Source organism: Neodiprion lecontei, chromosome 1 (genome assembly GCF_021901455.1).
Source record: "Neodiprion lecontei isolate iyNeoLeco1 chromosome 1, iyNeoLeco1.1, whole genome shotgun sequence".
NCBI lineage: Eukaryota > Metazoa > Arthropoda > Insecta > Hymenoptera > Diprionidae > Neodiprion > Neodiprion lecontei.
This window is the reverse complement of record NC_060260.1, coordinates 16,098,337-16,116,864: the sequence shown is the minus strand read 5'-3', so window position 1 is coordinate 16,116,864 and position 18,528 is coordinate 16,098,337.

Here is an 18,528-nt window from a genome sequence, read left to right as displayed (position 1 = left end):
CAACTCAATAATTATAATTGACAATATAGCGTGCGAGAAGCAGGGCAATTTTAGGGCCTACTTTTGCATGGGTAGACGTCATGACGTTGACTGCTTTCATCTCTGTCAGACGTACGCGCGTATTCCCAAACATCCCATGCGCGACAACGTGAACTTACTTGTGTTATTCGAACAAGACGATATGAATCTGAGACACGTATACAACGACCATGTAAACACCGATATGTCGTACACAGAGTTCAAAAGTGTGTGCTCTGCACGCTGGAACGGTGAGAAGTACGGGTTTCTGATGATCGAGGAAGACAGTGAGCTCAACGAAGGACGATACAAGAGGGGATTTGATTCTTTTGTTAGCCTGAAAAAGAAATGGAATCTAACGTTTTCGAGCGAGAGACGCAGTAGCGTTGCAGACTCAGTTGCGTCAACATGCAGAGCTCTGAAATTTCCAAGCAAAAAGATGTCCTACATCAGATCGCTTAAGCAAGTGCTGCGATCTGTAGAAAACACAGATTGCTCAAGTCGGGCAAGGAATCTACGACTCAGAAATTGAGTGACGTTCTCAAACCTGTAGTGACTCCGTTGCAAGAACTGGTGAATGTTACAAAAGATACTCAACTTGTGAAACAAGAGGTGGAAGAAATTATAGAAGAAATAAAGCAGATGAAAAATAAAGTGAAAAATGAAACTGTCTCGGAAATGGACGATTTCTTTGCTTCGGCAGGAGATGAAATAATCGTAGAAACACCGGTCGAGAAAATCGGGGATGAGTATTTCGGACTGATGAGAGATGCTCAGACAATAGGTGAATTGGACAACGTGTACGGTGTACGCAACCTCTCAAACGGACTAATGATTAGTGATTCGTTGATATCTTTCGAGAGTGACTACATTTGTATTGGCGATACGCTTTATCTGAAAACGAAGGGTTTGCTGGAACTTTTGTTCAAAAATAAGCCTGACGGTTCGTCTGTGTGCGCCGGAGATCGGGAAAATTTTGTAAACATAATCCTTGCAACGAACGCGCATAAAAAGTATTACTCATCCGATGGGGCTTTTCGAAACGATAACAGTTACAAATTCAAAAATGTCATTGCCGAATTGATAAATTAATCCCCATCACCTCTCTGAGAGGGTAAAGGTCTTCTTTTGCAAGCTATGATCACTCGACAATGTGTTGAAACGGAACACATTTTCTAGGATGATCCAAACGAGTTAGTGGAGCATCTTCGTTTACTCCTGGCATCTCAGGCAGCCGAAAATCCGAGTCACAATAACGAAATAATCTCTATTATCGAAGAGCTACGCGAAGTAGGAATCATTTATTAAGCAGCTTGCAGCGTTTTTGCGTTCATTACCGAGATAAGCGTCGACGTGTTTGTACGGCATCTGGATATAAACACGGCCGCGAGCACTCGCGGTCCTCCGGGTGTCGGATTTCAAATAGAAGCGGACGGGCATTACGATATACGGAATAAGAGACTGTGCAATGTCGCAGATCCCGCAGAGCCGAACAATGCTGTAACTTCAAAAACCTCAAGACGAAAATTCAGCGTGCTGCAAAAACAAATCGACAACCTTGATCAAATGATCAAAGCTTTAGAGCTCACCACGGAGAAAGCCTTGGAAACCTTCTGAACAGACTTTGAAACAGGCGGAGACCTGTCGATTCGAAACGCTGATAAAATTTCTCAATTGAATACCCGACCAAAAGCGTTGTAATATGAACGAGGAAAAGCAAGCACTGGTGACGGAACTGCATAAGCCTGCACGCCGGAATTACCCGCGACGACGTGTAGACGTGCGCAGCATCGACAAGACCTGGCTGGCGGATCCTGTACATATGACGTCATACGCTGGACGAAACAAAGGCTACAAGTACATGCGCACAGTCATCGATATCTTTTTGAAGTATGCGTGGGCTATACCGATGAAGAGCAAGTCTGGAGATAATGTTACGAAGGCAACGGAATCTGTGTTTGTTCAAGAACGGGTGCCAAAAAACTCACACGTCGACAGAGGAACGGAATTTCACAACTCGAAATTCGAATCGCTTATGACACGTTACGGAATCAAACTTCGCTCAACGTACAGCAATTTGAAGGCTTTGATCTGTGAACGTTTTAATCGCACCCTGAAAGGTAAAATGTGGAACCGGTTCAGCATGCAAGAAAGCGACAAGTGGCTCGATATCTTATCTGATTTGGTTTCGGCTGACAACAACGCCAAACACCGAACCGTAAGAATGAAACCGTCGGATGTCACCGTTGCAAACGAAAGGCTGTAATGACGTCGCGCGTACGGAGGGCTTCGAGCGATACCTACCATGTCGGCAAAATTCAAATCCGGCTTCAAAGTTCAAATCAGCAAATTCAAAAATGTCTTCAAGAAAGGTTACACTCCCAATTGGACAACCGAAATATTCACGATAAGTCGAGTGGAAAATACTCATCCTGGGACGTACAAGCACATAGACTACCGAGATCAACCTATCGCTGGTGGTTTCTACGAACAAGAGCTCCTCAAGGTTGAACATCCGGATATCTATCCGGTGAAGAAGGTGCTCGAGGAGCGTGGAAGAAAAATATACGTAAAATGGTAAGGTTTTGACAATACACACAACAGTTGGATAAACGAATCGGAAATGTAACATTAAATAAATGAATTTTTCGTGAAAACGTATGTGCCTCTTTATTTTATACCCAACACATAACAAGTATGCATCTTTATTTTTTAGACAATCGACAGACATATGCACCGTTGTACAATTTTTCATATTTCGGAGCGTTCTTATTCACCATCCCACATAACAATATTTTATACATTATGGTACAGTTATAAATTATAGCGCTTGTGACGGGTTTTGAGTCCGCACTAATAAGGTGGGGGGGGGGAAGACAATTAGAGACGGGGCGGATAGAATAGGTAAAACTTGGTGTATGTATTTGTGAAGGGGGGGGTTTTGACTTGACTAATAAAGGTACAGAGGGGTTGTAGACGTCAACGGGGGCTGATCACGCCTCAGCCCTTAGCGTTACTTAATACTAACTCAAAGATACGCGCGCGGGGGGGGGGGGGGGGGGGGAGGAGAGTGTGTAGGGTGACGGGGAATGTGAGGTAGGAAGGGTTGGTATTGCGAGGGGAGGAGCAGATCGGCTGTAGATTGCAGGCTAACCTGGTGTCGTCGGCGTGTGTGTGTGTGTATCGGTGTGTAGCGGAGTGTAACTGGGTCTCTCTGGTTCCCTCTCCTGATGTCGTCGGCGAGTGTGTAACGGGGTGTATCGGTGTGTGTGGTTAGGGGTCTCTCTCGTTCTTTCTCTCTCTCTCTCTCTCTCTCTCTCTCTCTCTCTCTCTCTCTCTCTCTCTCTCTCTCTCTCTCTCTCTCTCTCTCTCTCTCTCTCTCTCTCTCTCTCTCTCTCTCTCTCTCTCTCTCTCTCTCTCTCTCTCTCTCTCTCTCTCTCTCTCTCTCTCTCACTCGTCCTCTTGGCTTCTCGTGGTTACTGCTCTGACGGCTGTGATCGTACTGCCCGCTGGCGCTTGGCTCTGCCGAGCGTCGGTGGGCTTCGGTTACGTTCGGGTCTTTCCCGACGGGACGGGACTCACCCGTTCGGCTCTTCCCCGCGGGTTTGGGGTTTGTTATGACTTGCACTCTAGGTGCAACGTCACAACTCCCCCCTCCTTACGCGGGGCGTGGCCTATAGGGTGAGCCGGCTTCGGTGACGGATTTTGTGGTCATTTCGTCTGTGTTTTCTCCTTTTGGTATTTTCTGTTGTTTCTGTGCTGACTGCTCCGATCTGTCGGGGTTAAAGGATGTGGGTCGGGTTGTATTTGCGGGGTGTGTGTTTGGTGTGGGTTGTTGGTTGTCTTATATCTACTTATTCTACTTGGTCTCTTGTGTCTTCATCAAAATTATGTTTTTTCTCTTATACAAACTTATTCTATTCTTATATTATTTTGTACTAACTTGGGTGTTTTTCTTAATCTATTTGTGCTTAAATTTTTGGTTTTGGTTCGGTGGCTCTCGTCGGTGTAGGTCTTGGTGAGTTTTTGCGTTGTTCCTTGTTGCTCGTGGTTGCTTCTCTTTTTGGGTTGTGTTCTGTTTCTTTGGCCTCCGTCTGTCGTTGTTCGTCCGTCGGTTTGGTGTTGTCAGTGTATTTAGTGTTTTCTGTTTTGTCCCTTTTTTTTTTTTTTTTTGTATCGTATTGCGTCCCGTGTTGTGTGTGCGTCGTTGTTCGTCCGTTCGTTTGGTGTTGTCAGTTTGTCTAGTGTTTTCTGTTTTGTTCTTTTTTCTGTTTACGTATTGTTTTTCGTTTTTTGTATCGTCTTGAGTCCCGTGTGGTGTGTGTGGTTGGTTGGGGTGTTTGTGTATGTTCGACTGTGTCGGTAAGTGAGGTGGTGTCGGTGTTACTGTCTGTGTCGTTGTCCGTCGTTTGTGTCTGTGGCATGGTTGTGTGTGTTGTTTCGATGTGTATAACTGTCTCTGCGGTGGAGGTGGTGGAATCTGTGTCAGTGTCGGTGTCTGGTGTGTTTGAGGGTTGTGTTTTGTGTGGTGCTGTTTGATGTGTGATGTGTGGTTGGTGTGTAGAGGTGCTGGCTTCTGTCTCGTCAGTGTTTGTACGTTGGTGTGCCCGTCTGGTCATGTATCTGTCTCTTTCTGCTCGTAGTTCGTCGTCCATGGTGCTTGTCGCTTGTAAGTTTGCAATTATTGCGATTATTTCTGGGGGTGGTCCCATGTGTTTTTTGCATGTTTGTTTTGTCTGCGTCGGTTCTGTGTGTGTGTCCATGTTGGCGAATGTTTGTAGGATCCTGTCTTCTGTTGTCTGTGGTCTCATAAGTCTGGTGCCTGCCCATAGAGGGGGTGATGCGGGGGGTAGTGTGTGTCGTGGTGTTGGTGTCGATGTGGGGTGTGTGGTTGTGTGGGGTGTTTGTTTCTTGGTGGGTGGGTGTGTAGTCGTGTGCGTGGCTGTGGTTCGTGTGGTTTGGATAACTGTTGGTGGGTGTGTGACAATTTGTGGTGGGTGTGGTGTGTCCGTGTTAGCTTGTGTGCAGGTTTGTATGTGTTGTGTGTATTTTGTGCCCCGGATCAGCCCGTTGCATTTTGGGCATTGCCTTGGTCCGGAGAGTGTAACTGTGTGTGTGGTCATTGATGTGTGTGTTTGTGAGTGTCTCTGTGTGGCTGTGGGTGCAATGGTTGTTATGTGTGTCGTTGTCGCTGTCTTTGTTACCTGTATGTATGTAGTGGGTGTCGGTAGTAGAGTTCGTCGGGTCTCTGTCTGGTGTGTGCCGTCGTGTCCGTATCTGTGTGGGTGTGGGGCCTGTCCTGGTGTTTGTAGTAGTGGTGTTCTCTCTGTGTTTGTTGTCGTTGTCGTCGGTCTCGTCAGTCGCAGTGTCATCAGGGCCGGTATTTTTGGTTGCTGGTTTTCCATGTTGTCTTTCTGTGGGGTGGATACACATGTTAGTTTATTTTCGAGATGTGTTATCGGGCGTGGTTCTTTTATTGCTTATTTGGTCATGTATATAATTTTAGGTCTTCTATGTGACATTTTCCTATATTTTTACCGCTTTCTGTTGTTAATTCATATATTGTGGGTGAGATTTTCTTTGTTATTATGTATGGGCCTATGAATTTTTTACTTAGCTTCGCTGCCGTTCTTTCTGGTCCGGATGAGAGTGTATGGTTTTTTTTCAGTACTCTGTCTCCTTCCTTGAATTGAATGTCTCGTCTTCGTAGGTTGTAGTAGTGTGCTTGTTTTTCGTTTGCTTCTATTAAGTGCCTCTGTACTTCGTCTCTAAGTATTTGTAGTCGTCTCAAGTGATCTGTCCATCTGTCTGTGTCTTGTAATTCTATTTCGTCGTCGTTCTCCAATTGATTTCTTAGACATTGTGTAGAATTTAATTCCCTTCCTAGGTTCAAAAAGGCTGGTGTGTGTTTGGTTGATGTGTGTGTACATGTATTGATTGCGAATTGTAGGTCTTGTAAGTGTATGTCCCATTCTGTGTGGTCGTTGTTTACGTAGGCTTGGATCATTGTTTTAGCGGTTCTGTTGACTCGTTCTACGGGGTTGGCTTGTGCGTGGTATGGGGGGATTGTTGCGTGTCTTATATTGAATTTTTGTGTCAGTTCGCGTATAAGTTTGTTTATGTATGGTGTGCCGTTATCTGTTAGTAGTATTCGTGGTGTACCCCATCGTGATATTACGTGTGAGTGGAATGTCTGTTCTACTGTTTTTGCGTTTGCTTTGCGTATCGGTATAATTTCCACCCATTTGGTGTATAGGTCTTCGAAAACTATGATGTATTGGTTTTTTTGTTTTGATAGTGGGAGTGGGCCCATGATGTCTGAGGCTACTACTGTCCACGGTTCTTCTATTATTCTTGTACCCATTAGCCCTGCCGGTCGCGTTTGTATTGTTTTTATTCTTTGGCATGTGTAGTTTACTGTGTCTCTGTACATCCCTGGCCAATAATATTCTTTGGCTACTATTTGATATGTCTTTTCGATCCTTAAGTGGCCTGCTTGTGTTACGTCATGATTTTCGTGTAGTATGTGTGTTATTTTGTCTTTGGGTATTACCAGTTTCCATGGGTTTGTGTCAGGTAGGAGGTTTGAGTGTAGGGGGTTAGGGCGGTGGAAGTATAGTTGTTTGTTTCTGATTCGCCATGATTCGTTTTTCTTTGGGCGTGTTTGTACTTGTGTTTTCTTGTATGTGTACCATTTGTCTGTCGTGTCTTCTATTGTCTCTATGTGTTCTTCGTCTTCGTGTCGTCTTGAAAGTGCGTCTGGTACGTCGTGCATTGTACCTTTTCGGTGTGTAATGTCAAAGTCGTATTCTAATAGTTCTAGTGCCCATCGTGCAAGTCGGCCTGTGGGGTTTTTCAATTCTCTAAGCCACTTCAGTGCGTGGTGATCTGTAATAACTTTAAAGTGGTATCCTTCCACGTAGGGTCTGAATTTTTTTATGGACCAGAGTACCGCCAAACATTCTCTCTTAGTTGTGGAGTATTTACGTTCTGCCTCGCTTAGCGCACGGCTAGCGTATGCTTTGACATGCTCTTCGTCATCGAGAGATTGTGTTATTACGGCACCTATCCCTGTTCCGCTAGCGTCTGTTTGTAGTGTGAATGTTTGTGTGTAGTCTGGGCATGCGAGTGTGGGTGGTGATGTGAGTGCGCGTTTGATTATGTTCATTGCGTTCTCTTGTTCTTCTCCCCAGTGCCATTTCTGGTCTTTTTTCAGTAGTCGTGTTAGTGGTTCTGTAATGTGTGCGAAGTTAGGTATGAAGCGTCTGTACCAAGATGCCATGCCAATTAGTCTCCGTAATTGTTTTATTGTTTTTGGGCTTGGGTAGTTTTCTATGGGTTGTGTTTTGTCGGGGTCTATGTGTAGTCCGTGTCTGTCTACTATGTATCCGAGATATTTTACTTGTGCGCATCCGAATTCGCACTTCTCTGGGTTAATTGTCAGTCCCGCGTCTGTAATTCTTTTGAGTATTTGTTCTAGTCTTTGTGAGTGTTCGTCAAATGTTTGTGTTACTATTATTATGTCGTCCAAGTATGCGAATGCATATGGTTCGCATTCTGGGCCTATGAGTCTGTCTAGTAGTCTTTGGAATGTCGCCGGTGCGCCTGTCAGTCCGTATGGCATTCTTTTAAATTGAAATAAGCCCATTCCCGGGACTGTAAAGGCTGTTATGTGTTTACTGTCTTCGTCGAGTGGTATTTGGAAGTATGCTTGGCTTAAGTCGATTTTTGATATGTACTGTGCTGTCCGTAGTTTGTCTAATATTGCTGTCATGTACGGTAGTGGGTATGCATCTTTTTTGATACTGAGTTTACTTTTCTGAAGTCTAAACAGAAACGGTATGTGTTATTTGGCTTTTTTATCATGACGATTGGGCTCGACCATTCACTTTCTAATGGTTCTATCACGTCTTCTCTTAACATTTTGTCTATTTCTGTGTGGATGGCTTCTCTAATTTTTGGTGATACCATATAATATCTTTGTTTTATGGGTGCGTGTCCTTGTGTGTCTATTTTGTGTTTGATTAGGTGTGTTAGGCCGAGTTGGCCTGGTAGTGTTGAGATTTTCTGCTGTATTGTCGTCTGTAGTTATGTGTGTTGTGATTGTGTGAGTTCTTGTATTCCTGCGCATATCTGTGGTTCGGTTTCTTCGTCCGTTTGTGTGTTGTCTGTTGTGTGTGCGTTTGTGGGTCTTATTTTTTGATTTGTGATTTGTGTGTTCTGTGGGTTGTCTTTTGGGGGGGGTGTTTTCCGGTGGTGTCTTCGTGCTGGGTAGTGTTGGGGTTAGTGGTTTTTGTTTTACGGTTGTTTTTTCTGTGTTTTCGTGTCTTTCTGTTGTTTTCGGGTGTGTTTGTTGTTTCGTTGCTTCTAATTTTTCTGCTGCTTTTGCTTGTTTTGTGTGTGTTTGTGTTGATTGATGTCGTATTTTTCGTGTTTGATGTGTTTGTATGTATACTTCGAGTGGTGTTGGTAGTTCTTGTGGTCTGGCTTGCATGTGGTAGTGTGTCTGTGGGTCGTCTATCAGTGACCATGTGTTTTTTCCATAATTTATTTGTATTCCAAATCTCATTAAGCCGCTGTTCCCAATGATACATTGCGAGCCTAAATTTGGTATTAATCCGAAATTAATTTTTTTTGTTATGTTGCCGAGGCGTATTGGGAGTGTTACTGCTCCTTATATCGTCACCTGTGTTCCGTTTCCCATTGTAGCTGTTCTGTCGGGCGTGTCGTTTATTTGTGTGTCTGTGTTGTGTAGTATTTGTATTACTTCTGCGCCTAGGTATGAGTGTGTTGCGCCTGTGTCTATTAATGCGTTAAATTCGTGACCGTGTATTTCGATTCTGATGTGAAATCTACTTTCCGTTCTGTTGTTATCTGTTGTAGGTGCTACTGTTTCGGGTGTGTTTGTGTTGTTTGTGGGGCTGCCCTCCACCCTTGCTGGGTCACCCCTTACTCGTTTCCCTGGTTCTGTGCCTGTGTGCATTGCCATCTGAGGTGTCCGGGTTGGTTGCAGTTAAAGCATCTGCGTGGTGTTGTGCCTGTGTTTGGGTTCGTTTGTGTTTGTTGCTGAGTGTAGTGTGGTGAGTTATACGTGATTGCGGGGTATCGAGTCTGTTGCGTGTTTTGGTTTGTTTGGTTTCGTCGTATGTTGTCTGTAAGTGCCGGTGGTATATTTGGTGTTGGGAGTATTGCTGGGCGGGGTTGTGTTTGTGCGTACTTGTATGGGATGTATTGTGTGTGGTGTGTTTGGTGTGTGTAGGTTTCTCGTAGGTGTGTGTAGTTGTTTAATATTGTTTGTATTGTGTTTTCCCATTCGATATTTGCTTCCCATTCTTTCGCGGCTATTTCCAGTTGGTCGAAGTTCGTGAAGTCGTATGGTTTTATGTATGCCTTGTATTCTATTTTCATGTTCCTGTATGCCAAGTCTAATTGTGTTCGTGGGTGGTATGGTGGTTTTAGTTGTATAGTAGTGTTCTAAATTGTATTAGGAATTGTGTAATTTTTTGTGTTGGTCCTTGTACGTAGTTTTTGATTTTTTGTTCCAGTCTGTCCCTGTGTTGTATGTCTTGAAATGCGTGTGTAATGTCTCTTTCGAATTCTTCTAGTGTTCGCCATTTGCCTCTATTTAATCTGTACCAGTTTTTGCGTCACCTTCGAGTATCGGGCTGAGGTTGTTGATTAATTGTGTATCGTGTATTTCATATCCCGTTTGGTAGTCGCGGAGATTTCGCAAAAATTCGTGTATATTTTCATTTGTGTTTTCCGAGTATTTTATGTTCCATGTTTGTATTGTTTTCATTGCCATTGCTGGCTGATTCCAGTATATACTGTCCGGGTTTGGTGTGTGGTTTGTGTTTGTGGGGTGTATTGACTGTGTGCTGTATATGTGTAGATCTTCGTATACGTTTCTGTCGCTTGGTGATGCTCCGAGGTCTATCAGGTTTTGTATAAGTCGTGTGTCACGTGTGTTGGTGGCTAAAAATGTGTCTGTTCCCGTGAAGTGTCCGTTCGTTTAATTGGTTGTTACCGTGTTAGTTTGCATGTGTGTAGGTGTTGGGATTGTATTGTATGTTTGTGTGGGATTTGTTGGTTCTGGGCTTTCTTGATGTTGGATTTGTGTACTATGTAAGTTGTGAGTATTCTCTATGATAGCTGCATCGATTATATTTATTGCGTTTGGTGAATTTATCGTGCGTCGTCTATTTATTTCCTGCGGTTGGGTCGGCGTTTGTTGATCTCGTGTCGCGCGCGGCTCGCTCTGTGTCGAGTTGTTTTGGTTGCGTTCGGGTGTGTGTACGTCCATGTGTTCGCGCGCTAGGCCTTGCGGTTCTCTGTGTCCTTGGTCTGCCATTGTGTGTATCGTGTTTGGTAGTGTGTGTGTTCAACTGTCTTTATTCGAATTTTCGTGACTGTGTAGCTTTGTTTCGTGAGTCTATGTGTACTTTGTTAGCGTTTATTCCTGTGTTTTGTCTCTTAATTGTTCGGATTCGGGGTAAAAATGTGGGTAATTTACGTTGGGCGCCAATTTGTGACGGGTTTTGAGTCCGCACTAATAAGGGGGGGGGGGGGGGGGGGGGGAGTGTGTAGGGTGACGGGGAATGTGAGGTAGGAAGGGTTGGTATTGCGAGGGGAGGGTGGTGTAGTGGGACGGGGAGTGTGAGGTAGGAAGGGTTGGTATTGCGAGGGGAGGAGCAGATCGGCTGTAGATTGCAGGCTAACCTGGTGTCGTCGGCGTGTGTGTGTGTGTATCGGTGTGTAGCGGAGTGTAACTGAGTCTCTCTGGTTCCCTCTCCTGGTGTCGTCGGCGAGTGTGTAACGGGGTGTATCGGTGTGTGTGGTTAGGGGTCTCTCTCGTTCTTTCTCTCTCTCTCTCTCTCTCTCTCTCTCGCTCGTCCTCTTGGCTTCTCGTGGTTACTGCTCTGACGGCTGTGATCGTACTGCCCGCTGGCGCTCGGCTCTGCCGAGCGTCGGTGGGCTTCGGTTACGTTCGGGTCTCTCCCGACGGGACGGGACTCACCCGTTCGGCTCTTCCTCGCGGGTTTGGGGTTTGTTATGACTTGCACTCTAGGTGCAACGTCAAAAGCTTAGGTGCAGGCTTGTAGCCCCACGGAAGCGTGTCGGTTGTGTTTTGAAACGCGATTTTCTTGTCATCATTCAAGTTCAGTGCCACTTTTTGCTGTTCCACGGTGCATACCTCGTGCTTTCGACTCAATATCAAATGCTGATTTGTAGACAAATTTTCACGGTTCGAAGGACATTCGAAATGATCGTTGAAAGTTATTTCTCTCAACGCTGATCCTTTGACAGCTTTGGCACGTTTATTGTCTTTCTGATCTCTCAAGACTCGGAATGCGTATAATTTAGGTCTTACTCAAACAAATTCCAACATTATTTTCCCGTTATTCCCGTCTTTCATCAAGCCGAAAACTTTTCTGTTCGCTAGAGGCATTCTATCCACGGTGTCAAGCGGATAATCAGACGTATCGAATTCATGCAAGACCTTCTCCATATGTTTGTATACGTCGGGGGAGGTAGAGTTGTAAATCAAACTGTCGGTATCCGTATACATTAATTCTGCTCGGTTGCCGAATTTCCGTTTAATATATTTATGATGAAAATCGTAAATACATGTTTAAGCCAGATCCATGATGGAGAAACCAGCACACAATGGTTTATTCAACTTGACTTCCGTCTTCGACCCATTTCGACGATAATCATATCCTTGTTGTGAACTGTGCACCTGTGAGAATTGGGTTTGGCTATAGTATTATTGCTCTAGCACCGCATCTTCTATCTCATTCCGTGATCAGCCTGACATCTTCACACTTCCTAACATTTTCCATTGTTTTGTCAAAAACTGCGTTGTTTATCTGTTTGTGAAAATTTTTCTCGAATCCGTTGTGAAATTTTTTCCGCGAATCGGTATTTGAATCTATGTATTTTTTGAGCAACGGGATTTGTCTGAATTTGAGAACTCTGTGAATTTCAACCAACTTTAGACCTCATTGTAAGCATTGTTTCAAAATGCTATAGTGAACAACGTAGTTTTGTCCTGTAAGTAATCAAACTTCGCATCGTCCGATATGGTCAGAACGTCGCATTGTCTGAAGTCTGATACACTATCGAAGCAACTGTACGGCAAAGCAAAGCTTATAGCAGCACCGTACAAATTATCAACGTCAAAGTACATGAGATAAGATTCTCCGACCTCAGGATCGAATGCCTTTCCCATGTACCTGTTGTTAGCCTTTGCGTATCTGTTCGAGCACTCTGAAACACCACCACGAATACCTTTTTCGATAGACATGATCATATCTATGTCAGTGAGAAGCTCGAGCTCGATGACGGTGTGATGGAGCTGGAACATTTCTAATGAAATGTAACAGTTTATATCCTCTCGTAGGAACATGCCGGGGATCATTTAGATGAGTGCAAAATTTATCATGCAGCGTAGCCCGCCATATGCGCTTGGCTTTCTTATCGGCAGCAGAGTGCTCAAATTACGCGATTATGCACTTCATATGCACTGTCGCCGAGCCCGGCGAGAGGCCGTGTGAGCAGTCTCAATACTGCTTCCAGGCGTAACGCACGTCTAATTTAATATAATATAACGTTAACGCTTCCTTTTACCATTTGTTGTTATCAATTACCATTCAATTTCTCTGTTTGAATAAACATATAAATACGTACATAATCGTTGCGCAATATTTGCATGACAACGGTACACTTTAACTTCGCATCAAACGACAGATCGGGCGCAGTCTAATAATGTAACGGGTCCAGGTTGCACGTTGCCCAACAGTTATGTCGAAAATTTTGAAATACGTCGGCTAGTAAAAACACGTCTGTCTGTCAATACAAGTTCGAATACTTTCCCAAAGTATGAATGTTAGGAGTTTGCCAAACTGCATATGCATGTGCGTAGTTGTCATCTGATATATCCCGATCATTTAATTTTGAGTAAAATTGTTGTTTGGATGGTAGCCGTCTGTCCTCGAGCTTATCTCAACTGTCTATGTATTCGTATGGGAACACTCCTTTTTCTGTTCAATAACTGAAGTTTATCTGAGCTACGATGAAATTATTGTGTGATTGATTTCTGATCATCACCGAGATACGTTGCTAATTTCTCAAGACTACTGGGCATGAAACGGTACGAATCTACGAATCTAAACTTTATATCTGTCCCCTTGACATATTTTGTAAAAGAAACGTACTTTTCTTGGTTTACGGGTAGAAGCTTAATTGTGCCCTCGACCGATGTAGCGAGTGCTTTGATCAGAAAATGTGAATCGTAACCCGACAGACTGTGGAATATCACTGGGATAGTGTGCGAATTTTGGTAATTCAGATCGCGACCTCGATGAGCAGCACCACGGTACTTTCCTGTGAAATGGCAGTGATCACGTCGTTCCACGTCTGTGAGTGTAAATGGTTTTTCACAAATGTGACACACTGTTGTTGAATGAAATTCATTGATTTGATTGGAATTGAGCTGTTACATCGGTACAACAGTTTCGAAATAAACTTCTGACGAATGTGCCTATTCCGCCTACTCATTCACAAACCATTGAATGCAAGTCTCTCTACAATTAATTTTGAATTTTGGAAGCGAATCGTCAAACGCGCAATGTAGATAGTAAGCTATACAATACGAAAGATGCTTCTGATAAATTGTTCTATTTTCCCTAAAACTTTCAAGAGTGGGCTGCAATAAACATTCTAGATCTGCGTGAACGCAGAACAAAACGGTTACTTTATGTTTGAAATTTTCAACTTTTAGAAATTTCTCCTCCTCTGTCGGTGGAATAACTTTGGTTTTGTTTAAATTCATGCAATCCACATCATGCTTGAACGAAGACTTCTTAGATTGAAAGTGTGATTGACACCTATCACATAACCAAGTACGACTTTTATGTTCAGAAATTTGAGAACTTGTTCATTGAGACAGATTTCGAACACAAGTAAAACAAAAAATTCAATTTTTTTAATAATTCTCCATATTAACATCATCATCGTCATCGTCAGTGATTTCAGTTTCCATAGCCAAAAAAAAATGAATTACAGGTTTATCAGACTCATTCCGACTCAGGTGAAGCGGTACTATTACACTTTTATTCCGATCACCTTAGTCTATACCATAAACGTTAATTAAAAGACCTTCTCAAATTTTTAAATGGTGTTTTTGACTGGAGACATAGGAAACTTTATACGATCATACCGTAGCACTGAGCTGAAATGCGGGACCGAGCTGGTCGCGTTGGGATGGTTGCTGTTGGCTGGAAAGAGGGCTGCGGCGACCGACCATAGAAAAAAATATGTAGCTGTTGCGGATGTTGAGGACAGCCTTCTTATCACTGATATGCTCAGGTAACGGGGTGTATGTGAAGACACCGCCTCTTAGTGGCACGTACTTGTTGATATTCACAGTCAAATTGATTATTTCAGTCAGCGACCAGCCTGAATCCTTTTCCTGAAAATCTTCCATCTTTTTCAACAAACGCTCTGACGCGTTTTCGCTGAACTATTCGTTCATGTCTGTTGTCTGGAGGATGAGTTCATTTCTCGTATTGAAAAATTTGATCTCTTTCACCGTGTGATCATCTTTTCTAACTTCAAATTTACAAGCCAGGATAACGTTGGCTTTCAAGCTCTTGTCTTTCTTCAGAGCATTTTTTAGTCTTATCACATCTAGTACCTTTGCGTCTTCTAGAAATCTCACCACATCTTTATGCTTCAAATTACCGATGGATCCAATTCGAATTCTCCCCTCAAAAGCTGATTCCAAATCTTCCCAGTGAACTCGATCGCTTTTTCTTACTTTCCGCGTACCTCCACTCGTTTTCTGCAGACGTTTGAATTTTTCCGTGAGCGCGTTCGGAAATCTGATCGTTGTCATAATTCTCATCTTTTCTTCAACCGATAGTAGTGTATATATGAGAGTTCTAATCCAAAGATGGCGGCGCTCCCCCCTAGTTCCCCCCTAGCTCCCCCCCCCCGACTCACGGCGCACCCTCTCTCACGCGCACCCCCCCCCCCCCCCCCCCCCGGTCATTTTCGGCGGCTATTTCCATAGGATTACACACACACACACACACACACACACACACACACACACACACACACACACACACACTAAATAATTCCTGTCGAGACATGTTTGGCGCCGGAAAGCCGCACATAAATCAGATAGGGTAAGAACCCGCTGGATCTATTGCAAAAATTCCAGGAAATTGCTCTTTCAGATGATGCCGACAATGCACTTAAACCAATCTGGGACAGTGGGGGAGTAGTCCCCATAAAAATTCCTTGCACAATATGCGTGTCGAGACTTATCCAAAGGAAAAATTGTAGTGGGCGTGGGTGGTATATAAAGCGTACGTCTATCGTGATCGTCACTCTGTTTTCATCGTATTCTCATTGTGAACTGTTCTCGCTCGTGAAATAACCTCGAAACGCGATGGATCTAGCAAAAGTTAACCACGTCAGCTGCCTGGAGAATCTGCCAACCAAGAAGATGTCGGAACTCGAAATTGGGGGAGTGTATGACGTCATCGGGTTACGACTGGTCAAAACAAAATTCGGGGTACGTGTTCTGGCGACAATCGATGGAGAATACAACGTCTTCTTACCACCGAAAATCGCAAGAGTTCTACAAGAAGATTCCAGTCAGCTGACTGAAATGTGCAGCATGGCCGGGGAAAATCGTCTGCAAATGAAATACCTTGGTGGAGAATTCAACAAGTTCGAATTTTCATGCAGTTATGCGCCTTAAATGAACTATGCGATCCCCCTCTACTTCCACAAAATTCATCCACGAGGGGGTAAAAGCGGGTGTGCTGGAGATGGAATAGTCAGTCTTCCACATACAATCCGTCAGTATATAATCGAGCGCAACATTCCCACTCCTCAACATGGCGATGATCCTAGACGTGCAATGTTTTATCGGTCATAACATGAAGTTCTTACCCAAGGAAGTCGCAGTCGTGAATGTAAACGGGTCGGGTCTGGATTACATCATTTTCAAGCCGCCCTATGATTTGGCAAGCCTACCACTTGAATGTAGAGCTACCAATGTATGGTTGACGCACAATCACCACGGAATATCATGGAACGCGGGCAACAAATCTCACGAGGATGTGACGAAGATTGTGAGAAAAATAGTTGAAAATGCGTGTTACGTATACGTCAAAGGAGCGGAGAAGAAAGCATGGCTGACGGAGATCGTCGATGGTACAACGAGGGTTATTAATATGGAAGATTTGCATATCATACCCCCTGCACTGGAAAAATTGAGGTATATGGAAGCGGCATCGTGGCACGACGCGAACCACGGATACTCTCCAGCGAATAACCTCCTGCAAGCAGCAGCGCCAGGCTCAATTTGGTATGATGACAACTCTAAATACATCCCGGCATACAATTGCGCCTTCGAAAATGTGCAGCGACTAAGGAGTTGGTATTCGAAGGAGTGTACCAGCTCCCTCGAGAAATCCTTCCGTCTGTACAAAGAATTGGACGGTTTAAGGGGAATAATGTCCGAGGATATAGCTTTTTTACCAAAAGAATTTATCTGCACGTTAGCATCAAATTCCATCAATGATGCGTGGGATAAACTACCAGAGAATATGAAAATGGACCACGCCGTCGCAAGGTTCCGCAGATGAAGCATACATTACACACCAGGACCCGATGGCGATATCGTGGATGGACCGAATCCTCTAATTAAAGACTGTTTAGCTTGCAATCGCGTATATAGATAATATGGACAATATTTACCAAAATAACAATAGAATTTATTACGATATATACAATTATATTCGCGTTTATATGTAGAATATTCGATAGAATTAATCTCAATTATATCATAGCTTATACATGGAATTAAAAAAATTTACTATTCGATAAAATTATAATCTAAAAATAGGATACATTACAAATATATATCTTTATAACTTTTACCCATTCTCGTCATATAAAATGTAAATGTTATGAATTTTTACTTGTGAAAAATATATAATCAATAATTATGAATTTAGCGTGGTTTATTCCTCGAAATCATCCATAAAATCATTATCGCTATCCTGTTCGTTAACATTATCATCATCATCGCTATTTTCGACATCTATAATTATTACGATAGTTTCATTCGCCCATTTTTCTACAATTATTTGCATACATATATCACCGTAATTTATATAATATTGGCTGTTTGGTCTCACTCGAGCAGCTCGCGCATCCTCAACGAGATCCCGAAGCTCCTCCAACGAGAACTCGCGTGTTGCTTCGGAAAAGCCTATAATTATCTCTTCTCAAGAGCTCGCCAGCTTTCCGTTGCATACCCACGCTAATATGGTTGGGGATGAGCAGGCTTGGACTTGCTCGCTATCAAGAGTCGCAAAACCCCAAAACTACATGTGCACATACCATCCGGTGAAGAGCGGGCAAGATAAGATTTTTCTGACACCAAACACTGTTCGCCACTCGCTTTTCGTTGACCGATTTTTCCCACCACATGGCTCACGCTGCTTAACGACTCATAAAACCCAAAAATTTAGGGATGGTGGGAGGGGGACTGCGAACCCCGTCGCCTCTGACGTCATTATTAACATGAATTTCATCTTCTCTGCAAAGTCGGGAGGGTGATAAAACCCAAAAATTTAGGGATGTGCGGGATGGGTAAAGGGTGGGCCCAGTTGCCTCTGACGTCATTTTACCCTTTGATATGCGCAGAACGCAGTGCGCATCGTTCCCAAATTCTTGCGATCTATCGGCCTATATACATATAAGCTCAACGCATCCGATGCAGACTCGTCAGTCTTACACGATACGAGCAAGTCAAAAAAGTTATACAAAGTTCAGCTTATATCAACGTCAAAGTCATGGCAGTCGAAGCGTATATGGGACTTGCGGAGCAGATGGAGGTGGCGTACAATTTGCTGAGAGAGCAACCACCCGGAGAAGAGAATGACGCTGTCATCAATCATTGGACTGATATTGGAATTGCGAATATCCAAGTTCTGCGCGATATTTCCATGCAACGAGGAACAACCGTTGGTGCGAAAATACGGATCCAAATACGATCGCACTCCTGCAATCTTGGGTGACAAGGATCAAGCAGTTGCAGCAGCGCACAGTGGTGACGGGTGGAAACATCGGTACTCCTGCGGGTGTACAATGGGACGACGTGGATAGCGCTTTTGCCAGCCGAATCAGAACGGGGGTTGTCACAAATCTCCGTCATAAAAATTTGGACGCCTTTCTGGACGATGTGCAGCGCGTCGTCACCGAGAAGTTGGAGCTGATACTGCGCGAGGAGGGAAATGTGAAGGTTAACCTCATATTATCGTGCAAATTTGAAAATGCCAAGCACGAAGAGATCTCCACCGAAGTTAAGAGTTTCAACACTTCTAACGTGGCGATTCTCCTCCCATCAAGCGATATAAATGGTTGGTTTATACGTGCACGGGGTGATCTGCAGTCAAAGGTGGAAGATTTCGAGCAACGCGA